Below are 20,814 nucleotides of genomic sequence, written 5' to 3' on the forward strand. Positions count from 1 at the left end.
TAAGCTTTATCGCTATGTTGATCAGTTGTATGACTAAACCGATCAGGAATGTCAACAAAGATGGTCACTGAATAAATAAATATGTGTGTGAAGAAGGGCTAGGCTAATTTTGTTTATATATGGAAAGTGGAGTAACGGTTTGCTGGAGATAATGGGATAAGAAGCAACTTAACAAGTTCCATGGCCCCATGTAGACCATGAAGTTGGCAGCCTGAAATTTTCATTTTCAAGCAATATCTTTGACATTTCTGAAACCACAGGCATATTTATCTTCACATCAAAGCACTAAATCATCTTTATAAATCTTTAAGAGGCTGAGAGGCAAGTTTAGAAAATGAAGTTCTCATGAAAATCTTACAAGGAAGGATGGCTCAATGTTTTCAGTGTTCTGATCTTTTAGCAATGTCTTTGCCAGTTATGGAAATGACTCCAAGTCTGACATTTTCCTACTGTGCCTTCTGATTGAACAGATCAGCTACAGTCCATTTGATGAGTGGTCCAATTAGCCAAAGGATATTTGTGGTTTCTGTCAATTGCACCACTTATAGACAGATGGAAGTTAGGTCACTCAGTTGAAAACTATAACCAGAAGGGGCACGTGGTTAGGAAGCTAAATGACTAAAATTGGAGGGAGGATAGCTTTAGTAATATTCTTCCTAGCAAACTTGTAAAGTTGGGATATTAAGTCTCCTAAGGAACCACTCCTAGCCCTCTTTCTCTCAACATTTTTTTTTCTCTTGACTATTTTTTCCCATACATCCCCGCTATTAATCTACACTACTACTACTATTGATGATGATGATAGCTATCATTTATTGAACACACATTATGTGCCACCTCTGTGTTAAATCCTTCTGAACATTTCTCCACATTACTTCAGCTATGAGTGATTGAGTCCAGTCTCAAATCAAGGTCTGATTCCAAAACTTAACTTTAACTGGATTTAACTGTTCCATGCTGCCCCTTCTCTGGAGAATGATGTGGGACCCCTTGGGTCCTCCATTAAGGAAATGCTAGTAGAGCTTGGCACTTGGCTTTCATCTTCATAGTCCTAGGAATGGATCTTTTTTCCTCTATGAGTCCTACAAGAAAGCAGAAAAACTGGCTTACAGTGGTGAAGAGAAGAGATTTAGACCTACAGCTTTAAGAGGGCTTCTCCTTTCCTTCCCCCAGGATTAAATGGATTCAGTAGGACAAGATCCATCAGAGAAAGTGGTAAAAAAAAAATTAACTAAAACATATAGATCTAAAATCAGTCCAGGGCATTTGGGGTTACGAAGGTAGCTAGAAACATACAAAGTCAACAGGACCAAGACAGGAGGTTCCATATCTCTCAACCACATCAGTCCTCAGGGTGTTAAAGGTCTTTCAAGACAACTACCTCCCCCAACAGCAACAAAAAAAATATCTACTAGTATTAGATTCTAAACATCTACTAAACATGTGAAAAACATGCAAACTCATTAAGTTTTAACATCATACTCTATTATATCTTCCAAAGTAGCTAGAATGACTTTGGAAAAATGTGAAAGTATGATAGGAGTTTGCTGAAATGAGCAATCACATACATTACTGATAGATGGGCAAATATGAATCATCTGCTAAGAAAGCACTTTTGCAATGTTTGAAAAAGGTAAAACGTGATTGTCAGGACTCCTGGGTGGCTCAGTGGTTGAGTGACTGCCTTTGGCTCAATGCGTGATCCCAGGGTCCTGGGATCCAGTCCTGTATCAGGCTCCCTGCTGGGAGTCTGCTTCTCCCTATGCCTATGTCTCTGCCCCTCTGTCTGTGTCTCTCATGGATAAATGAATAAAATCTAAAAACAAAACAAAACAAAACACGTGATTGTCTTGCACCTTTAATTCTATCTCAAGAAATTTATTCTAGAGAATGCATTCAAATATAAATAGAAAGTGAAATGAACATCATGAGAAAGATGGAGAAATAAATCTGGAGCGTTCAGAAAATTGAAAATTTTGCAGCCAGTAAAAACAGATTCCACCAATATAAAAATGTGCATTAATAAAAATTGTGGGATTATAAAAAGCGGACAGAGGGGCCTGGCTAGCTCAGTCTGAAGGGTGCGTGGCTCTTGATCCAAGGTTGTGAGTTCAAGCCTCACATTGGGCATAGAGAAAAACAAATAAGATTACAAAAAAAACTTTTAAAAAGTAAAGACTTCAGAGGAATATAACAAAATGCCCTTTGTGGATGATTCTAGGGGGTTGAGACTGTAGAAGCTTGAAGCTTTATTCTTCTTTTGTTTTCTCTAATCCTCCAGTTTTTGCCAGAAGTATAGTTGGGGGAGCCTTCCCTAACACCCTCTCCTGCCAAGTACCATGGTCTGTGCTCTGGTTTTCTGGATCCTTACCTGATGTCTCACAGTAGTAGTGATGCCCCTTGAAATCACATCTCACAGAGAAGACCCAAGAGGCACTTGCTGGTGTCCCCAGAGACTTCAGCTCAACTGTGACTTCCCAGGTAGACTGCCAGGAGCCATCCAAGGCTGGGTGCTCAACTCTGTCTCTTCTGACCTTAGTAGCAGTGACTACATTAGAACATCTTGATGCCCTAAATGTTTGGTTCATTGGCACAGATTAGATACAAATTATTGTCCTGAATTTTAAAAGAGCTCCATACTTCGATGAGAGCTACTGATTACTAACCTACTACCCAAAAGACTCTATCATTAGGGCACATGAGGTAATGTCCTTCAATTTTGACTTTTGGATTTGGGCCTGAAAGTCTATTGCCAGGCCATACCATTAAAAGTTGTTTAAACCACATCTTCTTTATCCATTCATCTTTCGTTGGACACCGAGGCTCCTTCCACAGTTTGGCTATCGTGGCCATTGCTGCTATAAACATCGGGGTGCAGGTGTCCCGGCGTTTCATTGCATTTGTATCTTTGGGGTAAATCCCCAACAGTGCAATTGCTGGGTCGTAGGGCAGGTATATTTTTAACTGTTTGAGGAACCTCCACACAGTTTTCCAGAGTGGCTGCACCAGTTCACATTCCCACCAACAGTGTATGAGGGTTCCCTTTTCTCCGCATCCTCTCCAACATTTGTGGTTTCCTGCCTTGTTAATTTTCCCCATTCTCACTGGTGTGAGGTGGTATCTCATTGTGGTTTTGATTTGTATTTCCCTGATGGGGGTTATTCTGTATGTTAGTAAATTGAACACCAATAAAAAATAAATTAAAAAAAATATAAAAATAAAAATAAATAAAAAAAAATAAAAGTTGTTTAATTAATGAAAAAAGAAAAGAAGAAAGAGAAGAAAAGAAAGAATTGCTATGAACTAGGGCATTAATTCAAAACTCTAGGATGACCTCGCCTCTCTTGTCCCTGACCAGCTCTCATTAAGAATGTATTAAGGAACTTAACATCTGATTCTTTCTGGTGAATCAGGAAAATCATTAACAGTCAATTGTAACTGCTGCCTCCAATTTGGAAATAACTGCTTCTGCTCCTCCTGAGAATTTATACTTTATTATACTTTGAAAAGATGTCCTGTATCAGCCTATGCCTTAAAAATGTCATTTCTCCCCCAAATTTGTAACACATCATAGACAAAGATGTTTCCTAAATACACAGGGAGCCTTTAAAAATCAATACAAACAAAAATCAGGAAACAACCTCAGTTGGCAAGAGCAAAAATCTCATCTGTTCTGATAACCAGCATATTCCTGCTGCTCAGAGATCATGCCCAGCATATAACAGGTATTCAAAGAAATCTAAAGAAAAAATGGGTACACAACATGAATAAGGCGAAGGACATATAAATATGATTAATCTCACCAATAAATAAAGACACACAAATTAAAATAAAATATAACTTGTATATTGACAGAAAAATGCAAAGGGTTAATAACACCCTGTGTTGGTGAAGGTGTACAGAAAACAGGCATCCTCAAACATTGTCTGTGAGGGGTTTAAAATGGTGAAATTCTTAGGGGGACATTTGTGTAAAATTTCTTTTTTTTAATACATTTATTTTTTATTGGTGTTCAATTTGCCAACATACAGAATAACACCCAGTGCTCATCCCGTCAAGTGCCCCCCTCAGTGCCGGTCACCCATTCACCCCCACCCCCTGCCCTCCTTCCCTTCCACCACCTCTAGTTTGTTTCCCAGAGTTAGGAGTCTTTATGTTCTGTCTCCCTTTCTGATATTTCCTACCCATTTCTTCTCCCTTCCCTTCTATTCCTTTTCACTATTATTTATATTCCCCAAATGAATGAGACCATATAATGTTTGTCCTTCTCCGATTGACTTATTTCACTCAGCATAATACCCTCCAGTTCCATCCACGTTGAAGCAAATGGTGGGTATTTGTCATTTCTAGGCAGAGGCCAGGAGGGCCCAGGACCGCAAGGACGCTCCTGCAGGAAGCTGAGCAGATCAGCGGTCCCGCCCCGGAGCCTCCAGGCCCTGCAGACGGAGAGCTCTGTAGTTATTGCGGGAGCAGACTCCAGGGCTCCAGAGCTGGCCGCCACCACTGTGGTTGTTACTCCTGGGGCTTCACAGGGTAAACAACCCCCACTGAGCCCTGCACCAGGCAGGGGGCAGAGCAGCTCCCCCAAGCGCTAACACCTGAAAATCAGCACAACAGGCCCCTCCCCCAGAAGACCAGCTATATGGACAAGTTCCAGGGAAGTCAAGGGACTTAAAGTATACAGAAACAGAAGATACTCCCCCGTGTTTTGTTTTGTTTTGTTTTGTTTTGCTTTTTGATTTCTGTTTGCTTCCCCCACCCTTTTTTTCTTTCTCTTTTTCTTCTCTTTTTTCTTTTTTTCCTCCTTTTTTCTTTTTTGTTTTTCTCTTTTCTTTCCTTCTTTCCTCTCTTTTTCTCCTTTTCCCAATACAACTTGTTTTTGGCCACTCTGCACTGAGCAAATTGACTAGAAGGAAAACCTCACCTCAAAAGAAAGAATCAGAAACAGTCCTCTCCCACAGAGTTACAAAATTTGGATTACAATTCAATGTCAGAAAGCCAATTCAGAAGCACTATTTTAAAGCTACTGGTGGCTCTAGAAAAAAGCATAAAGGACTCAAGAGACTTCATGACTGCAGAATTTAGATCCAATCAGGCAGAAATTAAAAATCAATTGAATCAGATGTAATCCAAGCTAAAGTCCTAATGACGAGGGTTAACTAGGTGGAAGAACGAGTGAGTGACATAGAAGACAAGTTGATGGCAAAGAGGGAAACTGAGGAAAAAAGAGACAAATAATTAAAAGACCATGAGGATAGATTAAGGGAAATAAATGATAGCTTGAGGAAGAAAAAACTACATTTAATTGGGGTTCCCGAGGGCGCCGAAAGGGACAGAGGGCCAGAATATGTATTTGAACAAATCATAGGTGAAAACTTTCCTAATCTGGGAAGGGAAACAGGCATTCAGATCCAGGAAATAGAGAGATCCGCCCCTAAAATCAATAAAAACCGTTCAACACCTCGGCATTTAATAGTGAAGCTTGCAAATTCCAAAGATAAAGAGAAGATCCTTAAAGCAGCAAGAGACAAGAAATCCCTGACTTTTATGGGGAGGAATATTAAGGTAACAGCAGACCTCTCCACAGAGACCTGGGAGGCCAGAAAGGGCTGGCAGGATATATTCAGGGTCCTCAATGAGAACATGCAACCAAGAATACTTTATCCAGCAAGGCTCTCATTCAGAATGGAAGGAGAGATAAAGAGCTTCCAAAACAGGCAGGAACTGAAAGAATATGTGACCTCCAAACCAGCTCTGCAAGAAATTTTAAGGGGGACTCTTAAAATTCCCCTTTAAGAAGAAGTCCAGTGGAACAATCCACAAAAACAAGGACTGAATAGATATCATGATGACACTAAACTCATATCTTTCAATAGTAACTCTGAACGTGAACGGGCTTGTGTAAAATTTCTATTCAAAATTTAAACATCCCTACCTTTGACCCAGCAATAGCACTTCTCTAATTTTAGTCTACAAACAAACCATTCTCACATAATGATATGTTCGTGTGTGAAAGGATGGTCATTCCAGGAATATTCATAAGAGTGAAATGTGGGAAAGCACATTGATAAACATTTTTATAGCCATAGACAATATTTGCTGAACACTCACCTGATGCTCATCTCCTTAGCATGTGTTTCAAAGGTAATATTTCATTTAATCTACTCAACAAATTTCAGAAGTTTATTCTATTCATATTCTTCAGGCTCAGATAAAGTCAGAATCAAAGGCAGATGTTGATCCAGGAAAAGCTTAGGGCTTTATTTTTCTTTCTCTTCTTTTAATACCCAGTGCAACATGCTCTTCTAGATGCTTTACTACTTTAAGTGCATTTAACATAATTTAATCATCAGCTATAGGCTTGTTACCATCATTCTCATTTTATGGCTGAGGAAAATGATATTGAGAAGAGGATCACACATACAGCAAATGGCAAAGACAAGTACTATTACCCACTGGGCTATGTGCCATCCTTGTTAGGCATGTTGGAATGCTGGAAGTCCCCATTTTCTTATGTATAAGATGGGAATAATAACATTATCTTACACAATTTTGTGAGTTAACATATTTATATTGAATTGTACCAGTGTAGAGGTAAAAGTATGGTCAAAACAGCCCTCAATAAAAAAAGAAGGGGACCTGGGTGGCTCAGAGGTTGAACCGTCTGCTTTTGGCTCTGGCGTGATCCCAGGGTCGTGGGACTGAATCCCACATTGGGCTCCCTGCAGGGAGCCTGCATCTCCCTCTACCTATGTCTCTGCCTCTCTCTCACCATCTCTCATGAGGAAATAAATAAAACCTTTTTTAAAAAGCCAACTATAGTTTGTCTGTAAGAAATGCATTTAAAACACAAAGACTAAAAAAAAAAAAAAAAAAAACAAAAAAAACAAAAAAAACACACAAAGACTCAAATGGATTAAAAGTAAAGTAGTGAAGAAAAATAGATCATGTTAATACTAATCAAAAGAAAGCCAGAGTAGCTATATTAAATTCAGACAAAGCAGACGCTAGAACAAGAGAAATTATCAGGAGTAACAAGGGGCACTATATAATAATAAGACACTTCATTCTCCAAAAGACATAATTCTAAATGCATATGCACCAAACAACCAAGCATCAAAATTGGTAAGGCAAAAATTGACAGACCTTCAAGGAGAAATAGAAAAATGAAATATTATAGTTGTAAACTTCAACATACCTCTTCAGGAACTGATAGATCAAGTAGGCAGAAAAGTCAGAGGGATATAGTTGCCCTGAATTGTCAGTCAATTAATCTAGTTTTTTTATAGAACACTCCATCCAAAAAGAGGAAAATGTACACTGCTTTGAAGCTAACATGAAACATTCCTCAAGACAGGGCATATTCTGGGCCATAAACACATCAACACATTTTTAAAAATAAAACCCGTACAAAACATATTCTCAGACCACAATGAAATTAAACTAGAATTCAACAAGAGAAAAAGAGATGGGAAATCTCCAAATATTTAAAATTTAATAACACACTTGTGAATAGCACATTGGTCATAGAAGAACTCACAAACCAAACGTAAAAATATTTTGAGCTAAATGAAAATACAAATAATTAACTTCTCTGAGTTGTATCAAAAGCAGTACTTTAAAGGGATATTTATAGCATTACATGTATACATTAGAAAATAAGAAAGATCTGAAACTAAGCTTTCCACCTTGGTAAAATAGAGAAGGCAGTGTAAGCCTACAGCAAGCAGAAGAAAAGAAATTAGAGCAAAGATTAATGAAATTGAAAAGAGGAAAGCAATAAAGTCAATAAAATCATAAAGTGATTCTTTGAAAAAGTCAATAAAACTGGCAAACCTCTAGTCAGTCTGACCAAAAAGAAAAGAGAGATGGCACAAATTAGCAGCATCTGAAATGAAGAAGGGTCATCATTGCTGGTCCTGTAGATGCTAAAAGGATAATAAAAGAATATTATGAATAATTCTATGTCTACAGATTTGATAACATAGATAAACCAATTCCTTCAAAGATGCAAGCTACCAAAACTCATACAAGAAGAAGTAGATAATCTCAATAGGCTAATATCTGTTCAATAAATTGAGTCAGTATTAAAAACCTTCCAAAAAAAGAAAAAAAGAAATCAAGGTCCAGATGGTTTCACAAATAATTTCTCATAAATATTTAAAGAATGGATGAAGCCAATATTTCACAATCTCTTGCAGAAATAGAAGAATAAATACTTGCTAATTCATTCTATGAGACCAGCACTCCCCTAATAATAACACAAGATAATAACATTACAAGAAAGGTGAACCACAGACTTAATATCTCTAATGAATGCAATTGTAAAAATAACCCACAAAATCGTAGCAAATTCAATAATGTATAAAAAGAATTATACCCATGACTAAGTAGGATTTATTCCAGGCATGCAAGGCTGGCTAAATATTTGAATATCAATCAATATAACATACCACATCAACAAGTTCGAGAAGAAAAGTCATATGATCATATCAATTGATTCAGAAAAGCTTTTAGATGTTTTTGACAAAATATAACACGCATTTATGTTAAAAAGTCTTAGCAAAATAGGGGCAGCCTGGGTGGCTCAGCGGTTGAGCACCTGCCTTCAGCCCAGGGCCTGATCCTGGAGACCCGGGATCGAGTCCCACGTCAGGCTTCCTGCATGGAGCCTGCTTCTCCCTCTGCCTGTGTCTCTACCTCTCTCTCTCTCTCTCTCTCTCTCTCATGAATAAATAAATAAAATCTTTAAAAGAAAAGTCTTACCAAAATAGAAATAGAGATAATTTCAATTTGATAAATAAAATCTACAAAGAACTTAGGGCTGACATCATAATTAATGGTGACAAACTGAATGCTTCCTCCCTAAGATTGGGAACAAAGCAAGAATGTCCCTTCTCACCACTCCTAGTCAACATTGTACTGGAAGCTGTAGCCAGTGCAATAAAACAAGAACAGGGTATGATATGTATATCTTATATATTATTGCATATAATATAATACATATAAATAATATATACAGAAAGACAGATATAAAAACTGCCTTAGGAAGAAATCAAAACTGCCTTTATTCACAGCTGATGTGATTGTCTATGTAGAAAGTACAAAAGATTCCACAAAAACCTCTGAAACTAGCAAATGAGTGTTTCAAGCTTTCAGGATACAAGGTTAATACACAAAAGTCAACTGTGTTTCTATTTTCCAGCATGAACAATAGGAATTTGGATATAAAATTACTATTTACAATAGCGCCCCCAAAAGTGAAATACTTAGGTACAAGAAGTATAAATCTAACAAGATACATACAAATTACATGTGCATGTCCTTCAAAAGATGAATGGATAAATAAACTGGTATATACATACAATGCTATATTTTTCCATGATAAAACGAAATGAGCTATCAAGACACAAGGAAACCATGGATAAATATTAACTGTGTATTGCTAAGTGAAGGAAGCTAATCTGTTAAAAATTACATAATGAGTGATTGCAATTGCATGATGCTCTGGAAAAGACAAAACTATAGAGATTAGAAACAGAACAGTGGTTCCCAGAGACAGGAGTTCCAGAAGAAAGAGAGGAGGGTTGACTCAGCATAGGGAATTGAAACATAGGGGATTTTTTTAGGGTTGTGAACCATTCAGTATGCTACTGTTATTACCAAATGCAAGACACTAGGCATTTTTCAAAACCCATAGAACTTTACTGCATAAAATATGAACCTGAAACTATATACATCAAAACAAATAATTTAAGAGTACAGAGGATCCCAGATAGAATGTAGAATGTAACAAATAATCTAAATGTATTATAAATGCATAAAACAACCTCAGTGAAGTGGGTCAAGAGAAAATATGCTGGTCCAAATAACTTTAGAAATCAGTGAAGTACGTAAAATTAAAGCCAAAAGAAACTGTACCTAAGCTCTATACTAGAGATGATCAGTGTATATCCACAAATGCCTACCACAGAGGTATGAGTTACCAATTCTGATGTTGCTGTCCACTGATGTCTGAAATGAACAAGTAAATGGTTAGAGGCTGGTGTGAGTCAGGTTTCTCACTGTTGGAGTGGAAATTTACAGATCAACAAGGGGAGGAGGCTAGAATAATCAATGTGGTAATGAATTAGTGTTAGAGTTAGTAGTAAAAATTCATGTTTACATGAATATAAAGATGGTTATACATAGAAATATGTCACAGTATGTCTATGTTCATCAGTTGGAATACACACATATATTTCCTTGCTGTGGCAGCACAAAGGTCAGGAAGAAGTTTATGAAGCAACCACACCCCAATAGTAGTGAGCACACCTATCATCCAAATCTTGGTTTTTAATACCATTCTCCGATAAAAAGAATGAAGCTCTTTGGAAAAGTGGCTGATTCTAGGACTAGGGCAGAAAATACAGAAGATGAACCCAAGCATCTTGTAATGAGAGATAGTAAGGAAATACCACCCCCCTAAAACAAACAAACAAAACCAAAAATGCTCAATGGTGGGGACATTTCAGAAAACCACAGAGATCAACTGAAAAGTCTCCCAATGGCTCACACTGGAATAATCGAAGCCAGAAAGTAGATAAAACAGTATTCCCCAGTACTATTTCCAACAGTATAACCCAGAGTATAAAATAAATATCCATGAGCCCAAGCAAACATAAGTAATTGAATAAGCAGATAAATGAGGAGGAAGAGACAAATTTTCCATGCAGAAATATTGCAAATAATACATGTAGCTATTCCACCTTCAAGGAAGTGGAGCGTGATTCTCTATTCCTGAAGTGTGAGCTGTGCATTGTGACTTCTTTCCATAGAGTACAGTGTGGAAAGGAATAAAAAAGAAAAATAACTTTATAGTAGAGAAACCTGACAAACACTACTTTGGTCAGGTGATCGTGGTCATCATCAACAGTCATAAATCATGTTGATAGTATGCACCCTTGATTTAATGTGAAGGAAATGGCACTTTATCTCTGTGATTTTCCTCCCCAAACCTCATAACCCCAGTGTAATCATAAGAAGACCATCAGACAAATTCCAATAAAGGGCCATCCTGCAATATATTTTACAAGATTCCTCAGTCATCAAGGTCATCAAAGACAAGCAGGGTTTGAGAAACTACCATAGCCATAAGGAGCCTAAGGAGACATGACAACTGAATGTAATGTGGCACCTTGGATGGTATCCCAAATAGAAGACGGACATTAGGTTAAAAACTATGGAATTCTGAACAAAGCACAGACTTTAGTTAATAACGTATTGATATTGGTTCACTTATTATAACTAACGCATTACGCTAACATAAAGTGTTAATAATAGGGGGATACGTAGAGGAGATATATGGGAACACTGTACTATCTTCTCGATGTTTCTTGAAGTATAAAAGTCTTCTAAAATAAAATTCTAAAAAACCCAACATTGGTACAAAAATATTGTTCTGACTCAACTCCCCCCTTACTCGGGAGAAATCCACCTCCTTCCAGATGCCCACAGAATGTCTGAGAATTCTCCAGAGCCACTTCTAGTGAATGTCCCTTTCTTGACCTTTAGGGCTTCTCAATTCCTGCAGCTTCTTCTCACAGTTGCCCATGACAATGTTCCAGACAGGACCATTTGCTCACTTCAGCGTGAAGTACTCACAGGTCCCTAGAGGGAGAGGCACCATTATCACAATTAATAGCCAGTGGCCACAGTTAATTTGTGCGTGATTTGGAGGTAGTGTTTCAGAACTCTGAAGTGGCCAGAAAGGGCTATTTTGTGGAAGGAACCTGCCCTTCACTTTCCAGTAATTGAAGTGTCTGTGAAAGGGGCACTGGGAAACCTTTGAGGTAAGCTTTTGTCTTGATTACAAGTCCAATAAACTTCCTCCATCTTGTGCCCTTTTGAGGAATCATTTCTGCCTGTCAGGTACCAGGTGTTCCTTTTAAGACATCAAGAAATAAGAAGTGACACGGAGTGCCTCTAGGAAGCAATCCAGACTAAAGCAGATGTCTTCATGTCACTTTGTTTTCTGCTTCCACTACCTTGCCAGGATTTCTTTGTCTTTGACCTGTGGTTCACACTCAGGATTATTTCTTTGAAAACCTGTGCCTGCCTGAACATCATCTTCTTTTCCATTCACTTGGTTGTGTTTTTAGGTTCCTGGTACTTAGGATTTGGTTTCCTGGCCTGACCTCTGGGGTCATCAGCTAATCTTCCCTCTCATTTGGTGATTTGGGATCCTAAATTTTCTTAAGTCCTGGATTCGTCTGATTTCCAGCCCCATATCATACCAATACCCGGACAACTGTCATGATAACATCAAGTGTCTATTGTCCATGTCCTATATACCATTGAGAGCACAAAACTCAGCTGTAAGGTGGGGAGCTTGGGTGCGTGGGATATTATTATACAAAGCTGTGGGTTGAAGTTAGGAAGTTGCTTCCGGGGATACAGTGAAGATACACCCTGATTCCATAGAAGGAGAAGGAAGGGGAGAAGGACATCTACTGTGACTCTGACCCAGTTGCTTGTATAGCTGTTTGAGTAAGACTAGGGATGTTAAACACGAAATAAGCAACAGGAGTGGTGATTAGGGACACGTTAGAGGCAGGGTAAGAGTGTCTGTTAGGAACCAACCTATGAAAGCTCAGCTCGCTTTCTTAGTAACTGGCTGGTAAAATATCTTTGGTCCATAGGATGGGGAATGGGGTGGCTGGAACTCTATCTCTTTCTTTGTGCAACCTCAACTGGTACCATCTAGCAACTTTGCAAGATGTTTTCCTGGTGGGCTGCCTACACATTGAAATGAACCCAGATTGCATGGTGGCTCATCTATGAAATGATTTTGCACCTGTGGAGGGAATTGGTCCTATGAACTCATGTGTCTACTTCAGAATGCAGATCACCTTTCCAGTGGAATATATTATGGGGATGGCCTCTCTTTCCATTTCTGCCCCCAAACCCATTTAAGTCAGAGGCCTTCTTTGCCAGCTACCTCCTGTTGTTGCTTTGTTGGAAGTAAAACCTGATCTTCTTCCCCAGAACTAGGCCATTTTGTTGTTGCGTGATGGTTAATTCTCCATGCCAACTGGCTATGGTACCCAATTGTTAGAACTGCGTGGGTCCACTTGTATGCAGATGGTTTTCAAAATACAGTATGGTACTGTACATGTGTTTTCTCTTCCTCATTATTTTCTTAATGACATTTCCTTTTCTCTAGCTTACTTATTTGTAAGAACATGACATATAATACATGTAACATACCAAATACATGTTCACTGCCTGCTTATGCTATAATTAAGGCTTCTGCTAAGTTTTGGGGGAATCAAAAGTTATGCACAAATTTTCAGCTCTGCAGGAGGCTAGTATCTCAAACTCCAATGTTGTTCAAGGGTCAAGTTTGTGTATTCTGTTCCTTTGGAGAAGCCTGACTGACTGGCACATGTCTCAAACCCAACTCAGGCAAGATGATGGTGATGAGTGAGCAAAGGTGTTTGGTTGCCTTAGGTTCCAGTTTAATGGGAAAAAAATGATAATAGTAGAAAGAAGGAGAAGGAGCAGGGGAGGAAGAAGGGGTGAAGAAGGAGGAGGGAGGGGGAAGAGAAGGAGAAGGAGGAAGAAGGAGTAAGAGGTGGAGGAGGGGGAGGAGGAAAAGGATGGTGAATGAGGAAGAGAGGAGGAGGGGAAGGCAGGTGGAGAAGAGAAGGGGAAAGAGAAGGATGAGGGGGAGGAGAAGGTAGAGGTGGAGGGAAGAAGAGGAAGAGGTGGATGTGGAGAGGGAGGAGGAGGGTGAAGGAGGAGAATAAGGAAGAGGAAGAAGGTGAAGGAGGAGAAGGGGGAGGAGCGGGTGGCAGGTGGAGAAGGAGAGAGGGAGGAAGAGGAGAGGGAGGAGGAGGGGAAGGGGGAAGAATTACCTTAAGGCGGTATAAAAATTTAACCTGGTTTTCTGATGGAACAGAAAATAAAGCTTATGTACTATTGTTCTGTTTTTACTATGGACACTGGCCAATTATTTATCTCATGCCACAAAAGAGATAGAGACAGAAACACAGCAGAGACAGAGACAGAGAGAGGGAGGGAGAGAGGGCACGGGTGTTGCAGCTTCAGTCAGTGGAGGAAATGGGCCAGGAGGCCATCTCTGCTGAAGCACGTGGCCCCAGCCCTGTCACCTCTGCTTGCTCATGGACCAGCAGGAAGTGAGAAAGGGGCCAGAGCCCTGGGCTGGTGGCATCCCAGGCATGTTAGCTCTGTGCATGTGATTTCACTGAGGCTGCACATGCTTCTTGTCCCCCTGACACAATGCTGCCACAGAGACATTCAGAGTCACACAATCCTGAGATGAAGAAGTCTGGTGCCATGCTTGTAAGAAAGGGATCCATGGGGTGCAAGGGCCGTCCCCCAGGGCCAGGACAGCACACAGCACTCCCAGCCCTGCAGGGCATACTCCAGAGCTGTGACATGTCTCCCTGCCTCAGCAACATCCCCCCTCCCCATCCCCGCCAAGGTACAGACAGGGTCTGAGCACATGGGAAAACCTTGAACATGTCTTCAGGACTGTCTGATTTTTCTTCCATGGTGGCAAAACCAAATTAGCATGACTGTACAGGAAACCCCACTCCCAGGCCCCCAGCTCGTTCTTTCTATAGGCAAAGCCACTCTTCCTGTTCCTGAACCTTCTACATTCTTTCCGAGGCAAGATGTGGGGATACTACAAGTAAAGTCTCTGCACCCTGGATTACTTGGGAAGTAATCCCATGGGGAACCCCAGTTAATGACCATTCTTTCCTCAAAAACCAACAAACAAAAATTGTAGAAGATCCCTTGATTCCTATATCACTTGCACATTCCACATTTAGCCTCTCAACAAAGATGCTTGTTGGCTCACTATTTCAGATGAATCCAGAAATGAGACTGTTTCTCACCCCCCACACCCTCATTACCCTCATCCCCCCACCCTTGCTTTCTAGCTGGTCCAAGGCACCAACACCACTTGCTAGACCACTATGGGGACCTCCTGACTAGCCTTCTTGCTTCTCTCCTTTCTCTCTCACTGCTGCCCACTTCAACCTGTTCCCAGTCATCGGTCACACTGGTCCCGTGGGCTCCTTCTTATCACTCCCCTGCTCAAAACCACCCAGTGCCAAAAGACAAAAATCACCAACCCAGCCTCTCAAGCCCTCCACCGGTGGTTCTTAACCATGTAGACTTGAGACCCATTTAAACTCTTAAAAAGTGATTGAGGGCACCAAGAAACTTTTATTTCTGTGCTTTGCATCTATCAATCCATGCCAGAGTAGAAATTAAAATTGAGAATTTAAAAAACATATGTATTGATTCATTGAAAAATAACCATAATAAGCCTTTACCTATTACCACAAACAACATCTTTCTGAAAATAGCTGCATTTTCCAAAACCAAACAAACAAAAAAAAATCAGCAGTAAAAGTAACACTATAGTATTGCAAAATGCTTTAATGCCTGGCTTGTGGAAGAGGGCTGGATTCTCTTATGTGCTTCTGTATTCACTCTGTTGCAATGTTGCCCACTGTGTAGTATCTGGAAAGTTCTATCATATGTTAGTGAGAAAAGAATAGGAAAAAAAAGAAGCAAATAATACCTCAGTAGTATTATAAAACTTGCTTTGCTTTCTTGGATCTTCTTAAAGTGATTGAGGATGCCCCGAATCTGTGGACTACACTTTGGGAACCACTTCTCCACACCATCTGGCCCCCAACACCACCCTGAACTCATCTGGACCATATGCCTCCTTGCTGGTTGAACTTTAGCCTCACAGACAGCCCCATCCCTGGTGCCTCAGCTGAGTCTTCTTTCTTCCCTACATGGACCTACAGTTCACTCCTTTGTCACCTGTGGGTCTGCTTAAAGGTAACTGCAATGACACCTTCTCTGACCACCCATTTTGAATTTTACATGCTTCCTACATTTCCTAGGAATCTTTTCTTTTCTTCTTTCTTTTTGTTTAGGATGAAGGGTCCACCAGGACAGGAATTTTGTTGAGTTCAGTGTCCGGAATAGCAGTCATCAAATAGTAGATGATTAATAAATATGTACTGAATGTGCTGCAAATGTTGGCACAGAAACACAAAAGTGAAAGAATAATGCCCAGGATTGATCCAGAGATCCTATTTCACTGATTTGGGCTTCTTTTCCTAGGATATGGGTTAGGCAGTAGCTTGTCTTCAAAGCAACAATCATCTCTATAGACTCACTATTAAAAATAAGAAAAGTCCCCCCCATTGCCTCTGCAGTATTCAAGTCTACAGAGAGACTTGAAGATGGATTTATTTCACCCTCTTTGATCAGTGACCAACATCTAGAGAAAAAACATAGTGTTTCTGGAAGTCACACTACAGAGTTATGATTGATTCAACCCTAGAGACTGTGTATGTTCAGCTGTCATAGGAGATCTTTTGTGGTGGCAACCATGGCCACTTGTGGGTCTATGGTGACATCAGACCTAGAATGCCCTATAGGGGTCTTCAGATACTTGAAGATTGTCATGTAAAGGAAAGGTACACTATTTTTTTCTCTTTTACTTCCAAAGGGCAAAACCAATGGGTGAAAATGACAGAAAGATTCTTCTAATAATTTCACTTGGCTGGAGAAGAGTCAAGCTGCCTTCTGAGGTTGACCACTGTCCATCCATGGAAGAGTTGAGTATCTGGGAGGATAATGTAATTGGTGCTCAAGTGTAGCACACACACACACAAAATATGAGGTTTAGAGAAAGATTCATATTTACCTCCTTGGCTCCATCCTTTAGTCACTGCAAAGCTAGCTATAGATACATCACACAATCTCCAATCCTCAGTTTTACATCTATAAAAGTCAAACAACAACAGTACTTCCTTTGAAGACATGAATGCAAGTGAAAATAAAAGGAAAAGGGTTGATACTTTGTTTAGTAAAGGTGGTTTTGTTCGCTGCCTAGAAGGTTAGATGAGGTGAAGACCAAGTTACCTCATGGATATAGAGAAGTGTAAATCTCTGAGTATGAGCTGTGGCTGGAGAAGGTGTAGGTGTGGCTGTAAGAACAAAGATCACTGAACCATTCATGTGTTTGGTTTGTGGTACTAGTTGCAAATGCATGGTTTTCTTCAAGGTCCTCATTGTGTTCAGTCCACCACAGGAGAAATTTCTGCTCTACCATAGACGTGATAAAAGGTGGTTAGCTATTTCTTCCTGGAGGGTGGGACAGATCTCCTGAATCTGGAGGAAAAGTCACAGAGTAGAAAATTTTTCCAAGATTTCTCAGACTCCTTTCCAGCTGCTCAAGACCCAGTGGAGAATCTATCTTTATCTATCTATCTATCTATCTATCTATCTATCTATCTATCTATCTATCAATCCATCTTATGTTGAATTCAAGTGAAAGTAAATTATGAGACTTCTCACATTAACTGACCCTCTGTAATATAAAACAGTCAACTCTTTTAGAAATGACTAAATAAATCTTAATGAATGAGCATTTTGGTCCCCATTCATTTTAGAGAATACCTCTTGGTTACATGGCAATCATTTCAGAAAATGTACTTTTTAATTCAGATTTCAATTGATCCCATTCTTTCATTTGCTTTTCTTTCCACTTACTTTAGAATTCTCAGATTTTGTTTTGTTTCATTCTGTTGTTTACATGATATACTTTTTGTTAAATTTGCTTGTAAGCAAATTGACATATTTAAATGTCAATTTCTATATTTAATGATTGGTTCAAATTCATGCTTTAAAAAAGTTGAAATTTTGCCTAAGTAGTGAGATAATTGTTTGTTTGCATGGCTTTTAAATTTGTATTTTGTTAAGCCCTCTGATATAAAATTTCTTTTGATTAAAGTTTAACAAATGTACTCTCATTTAAAGAATATTTAAATACTACTTAGTTTTTAATTCATTTATTACTTGGGTGAGTATCTACTATTGAAAAGCAAATATTTCTTCTGCTATTAATCCAAAACAGAGTTCCCAAGGCTTTAATCTGTACCACACTGATCATGTAGAAATGCCCTAATCTGGTATTGCCAAGGGGATGCTTTAATAGTGGCAAGCAGAAATGTCAGGGCATTTGTATTTTTGCCCAAGATAGGTCCATTATAGTTTGGACTACCAGAAGGATATTATTCTTCTGCCAAAAGGGGTTTAAAATGTCTATTCCTTATTTTCACAGACAAGACAGAAAATGCAACCCATGGTATAAATCAGGCGATGAAGTTAAAGAGACCCTGGAAAAATCACATAGCTATATTTGCTAAAATTCTGCCAGCATTTTGCAGAGCACATTGAAGAATGGAAAGCCTCCACAAGATCTAGGAGTGATGGGTTCATGGATGCTGATTGCATTAAGATGTACTAATTGACAAATAAATACTTAAATGACAAGAGGCCCTGGGTATGGACTGAGGATGAATGTGCCATGAATCAAGGATTATGACTAATCCATTCTGTGCACCTGAGCTCCCTTCAACACAAAACAAAGCAGAAACTTCAGTGGTTAAAGACTGCAACCTCACTATACACATTTGCTAGAACCTTCTGAGATACATAAAGCAGGGTCTGGAGCTGATGTACAGACTGGGTGAGTCAACTGCTGGGTCCATGAGATCTCTCAGAACCAGTGAGCTCTGAACAAGAATTAGATCTCTAGCCATACAAGTTGGGTCACCATTCGTTCTCATGGAGGATGAACTGGAGCTCTGTGGTTCTTCCTTTGTGGTTCATTCCATGTAAATACTGAGAGAAAAATATACGTACCAAGTACAAGTTTAGTATTTCTCAAAACATTGTTTTGCCATTGATTTCTTAGGGACCCAAATTAGGATCTCCTTCACGTTTTTTCTGTTTAAAAATGCACCAAGCAGACCCTACCTGATGATTATTGCGTTGATCTTCAGAACCCAGAGGTGGCAAAAGCTGGTCATTTTTATTACAAAGGAAGATATCCAAATTTTTTATAGAATATGAAATATGTAAATCAGAATTCCATTGAGAAAAGAGAAGCCACTCTAGGCATTCCAAGTAGAAAGTGCTTTAACAGAGGGCATTAAAAGCCTACATAATCATTGGAAGGGCTTAAGAATAATTGTTAGTGAAGCTTCGAGAAGAAGGTAATTAACAAGAGAGCTCACCCGGTACCCACAGCAAATCTTTGGAAGCTAAATGGTGTCAACACTGCCAACATCAGCTGTCTATGATATCAAGACAGGTGACTTCTAGGACCTTGCCCAGAAGGTACTATAACTTCATATTGGCCATATGCTCATGTAGCTATGTGAAACTGCCACCAATAATAATAAAAATAATAATAATTAATAATAATAATAATAATAATAATGGATTCTCTTTTTTGCTTTCCAAATTTCACTTGTTGGCCCTGTCTTTGGGAGACTCTAACCTGGAACCACATAGAGATAAAGATTCTAAGAGATATATCCCCAGGTTTCTTTCTGGCAATGCAAAAAAGACTGCAAAACATGCGTGTGGTGATCACCCCACGTTTTTAATTTTATCAAATTAAAACAGATAATCCAGCACAATGAGGAAACCAAAGAAAAGTAAGGAGAAAGCAAGAAGCATTACAAAACTCTGGTTTGTAATATGGTGGTGGATTGAATTATTGCTCACCAAATATTCATCCTCCAATTTTCTCCAGCTCTATGGAAGAAGTTTACTTTCCCATCCCACCCATGTGGGCTTGGGCCTTTGTCTTGCTTTGACCAAAGGAATATAGGCAGAAGTAGGGGTTCCAAGAAGAGGTTTTAAGAAGCATTGCCTGTTTCTTCCAGGAATCTTGAGATTCTGCATTCAAAAGAGAGCTACTGCTCCTTTAGCCTGGATGTGCCAGATTTAAAAAACAAAAACAGAACAAAACAAAACAAAACAAAAACATGGCACCCAGTCAACAGAGCCACAGACAACCTACAAATCCCTGACAAATATTCACCCTTAAAAGCCATGAGATTTCAGAGTTGCTTGGTATCTCAGCAAAACATACAGTCTCTGAGCCTGTTAATTATCACATATTAGCTATGTGGATGGTTGCCTTATATAGAAGAATGAGCACAGATTTTGGAGTTCTGGCTCTATCAGATATTAACTGTTATAATTACAGGTACATTTTCTCTTTCTGAGGCTCCATTTCCTGAGGTACGTTAAAATGAAATAACAGAAGCTATCTACACTCACGATTTACTTTGTCCTCAGCATTGAGCCTTTATGTAAATGGTCTTTTGTATTCTCAATAGAGCTATGGCCTAGGAATTTATTACTCACACATTATTAGCATACTGGGGCCTCTGTAAAGAAACTTTTCTTATCCATCATCCCACAGGGTTAAGAATAAGAATAAGAGCTAGAATCCAAGCTAAAAGCTATCCTCTAGAGCCCAAGCTCTTACTATAGGGATGAGTTAGAATTATTTATGGGATGCCTGGAAAATCATAGTGTCCACTGCTACCTTCTACTTCCCCCATATTCTTATGTTTAGGCTTTATAGAATCTATCATTCCATGTTCCACCTGAATTTCTCATCACTTTGCTGGATCTCCTAAACTGGTGTATCAAACAATGTTAAGGAATTAAAAGGTATTTATAAAATAAAGAGACGTAATAAAGCAGGGCTTATGATGCTGTACGAAGATGAGAGGAGAAAAGTCAGGACGTCCACTATCAGATCTCAAGGTTACCACTAGTTTTTAGGGAATCTGACCACCCAAGTCAGGTACATAAATATGCCAAAATTGTTGTTCACAGTTGTCTGTGGCACAGGGACAGATATATCATGAGAATCTGCCCAGATGCTGGTACAAAACTTTACGT

At 39.2% G+C, this 20,814-nt stretch overlaps 2 long non-coding RNA genes across 6 annotated transcripts in view; one reads left to right on the forward strand and one right to left on the reverse strand.

The window, feature by feature from the left end:
* LOC112646122 (uncharacterized) overlaps positions 1–20,157 on the forward strand; it is a 59,521-nt gene extending 39,364 nt beyond the window's left edge. Inside the window, exons 2-3 of the long non-coding RNA XR_003127486.3 lie at positions 15,650–15,870; positions 18,167–20,157. This is a non-coding gene — a long non-coding RNA (uncharacterized LOC112646122). The remainder of the gene's footprint in view (positions 1–15,649; positions 15,871–18,166) is intronic.
* The window catches only part of LOC112646121 (uncharacterized), a 54,278-nt gene continuing 34,279 nt past the window's right edge, over positions 816–20,814 (reverse strand). For all 5 annotated transcript variants that reach the window (XR_003127484.3, XR_003127485.3, XR_003127482.3 and 2 more), the window contains 2 exons: positions 2,372–2,571; positions 816–1,082 (listed from right to left, as the gene is read on the reverse strand). This is a non-coding gene — a long non-coding RNA (uncharacterized LOC112646121). The remainder of the gene's footprint in view (positions 1,083–2,371; positions 2,572–20,814) is intronic.

This window comes from Canis lupus, chromosome 6 (genome assembly GCF_003254725.2).
Source record: "Canis lupus dingo isolate Sandy chromosome 6, ASM325472v2, whole genome shotgun sequence".
Taxonomy (NCBI): Eukaryota; Metazoa; Chordata; class Mammalia; order Carnivora; family Canidae; genus Canis; species Canis lupus.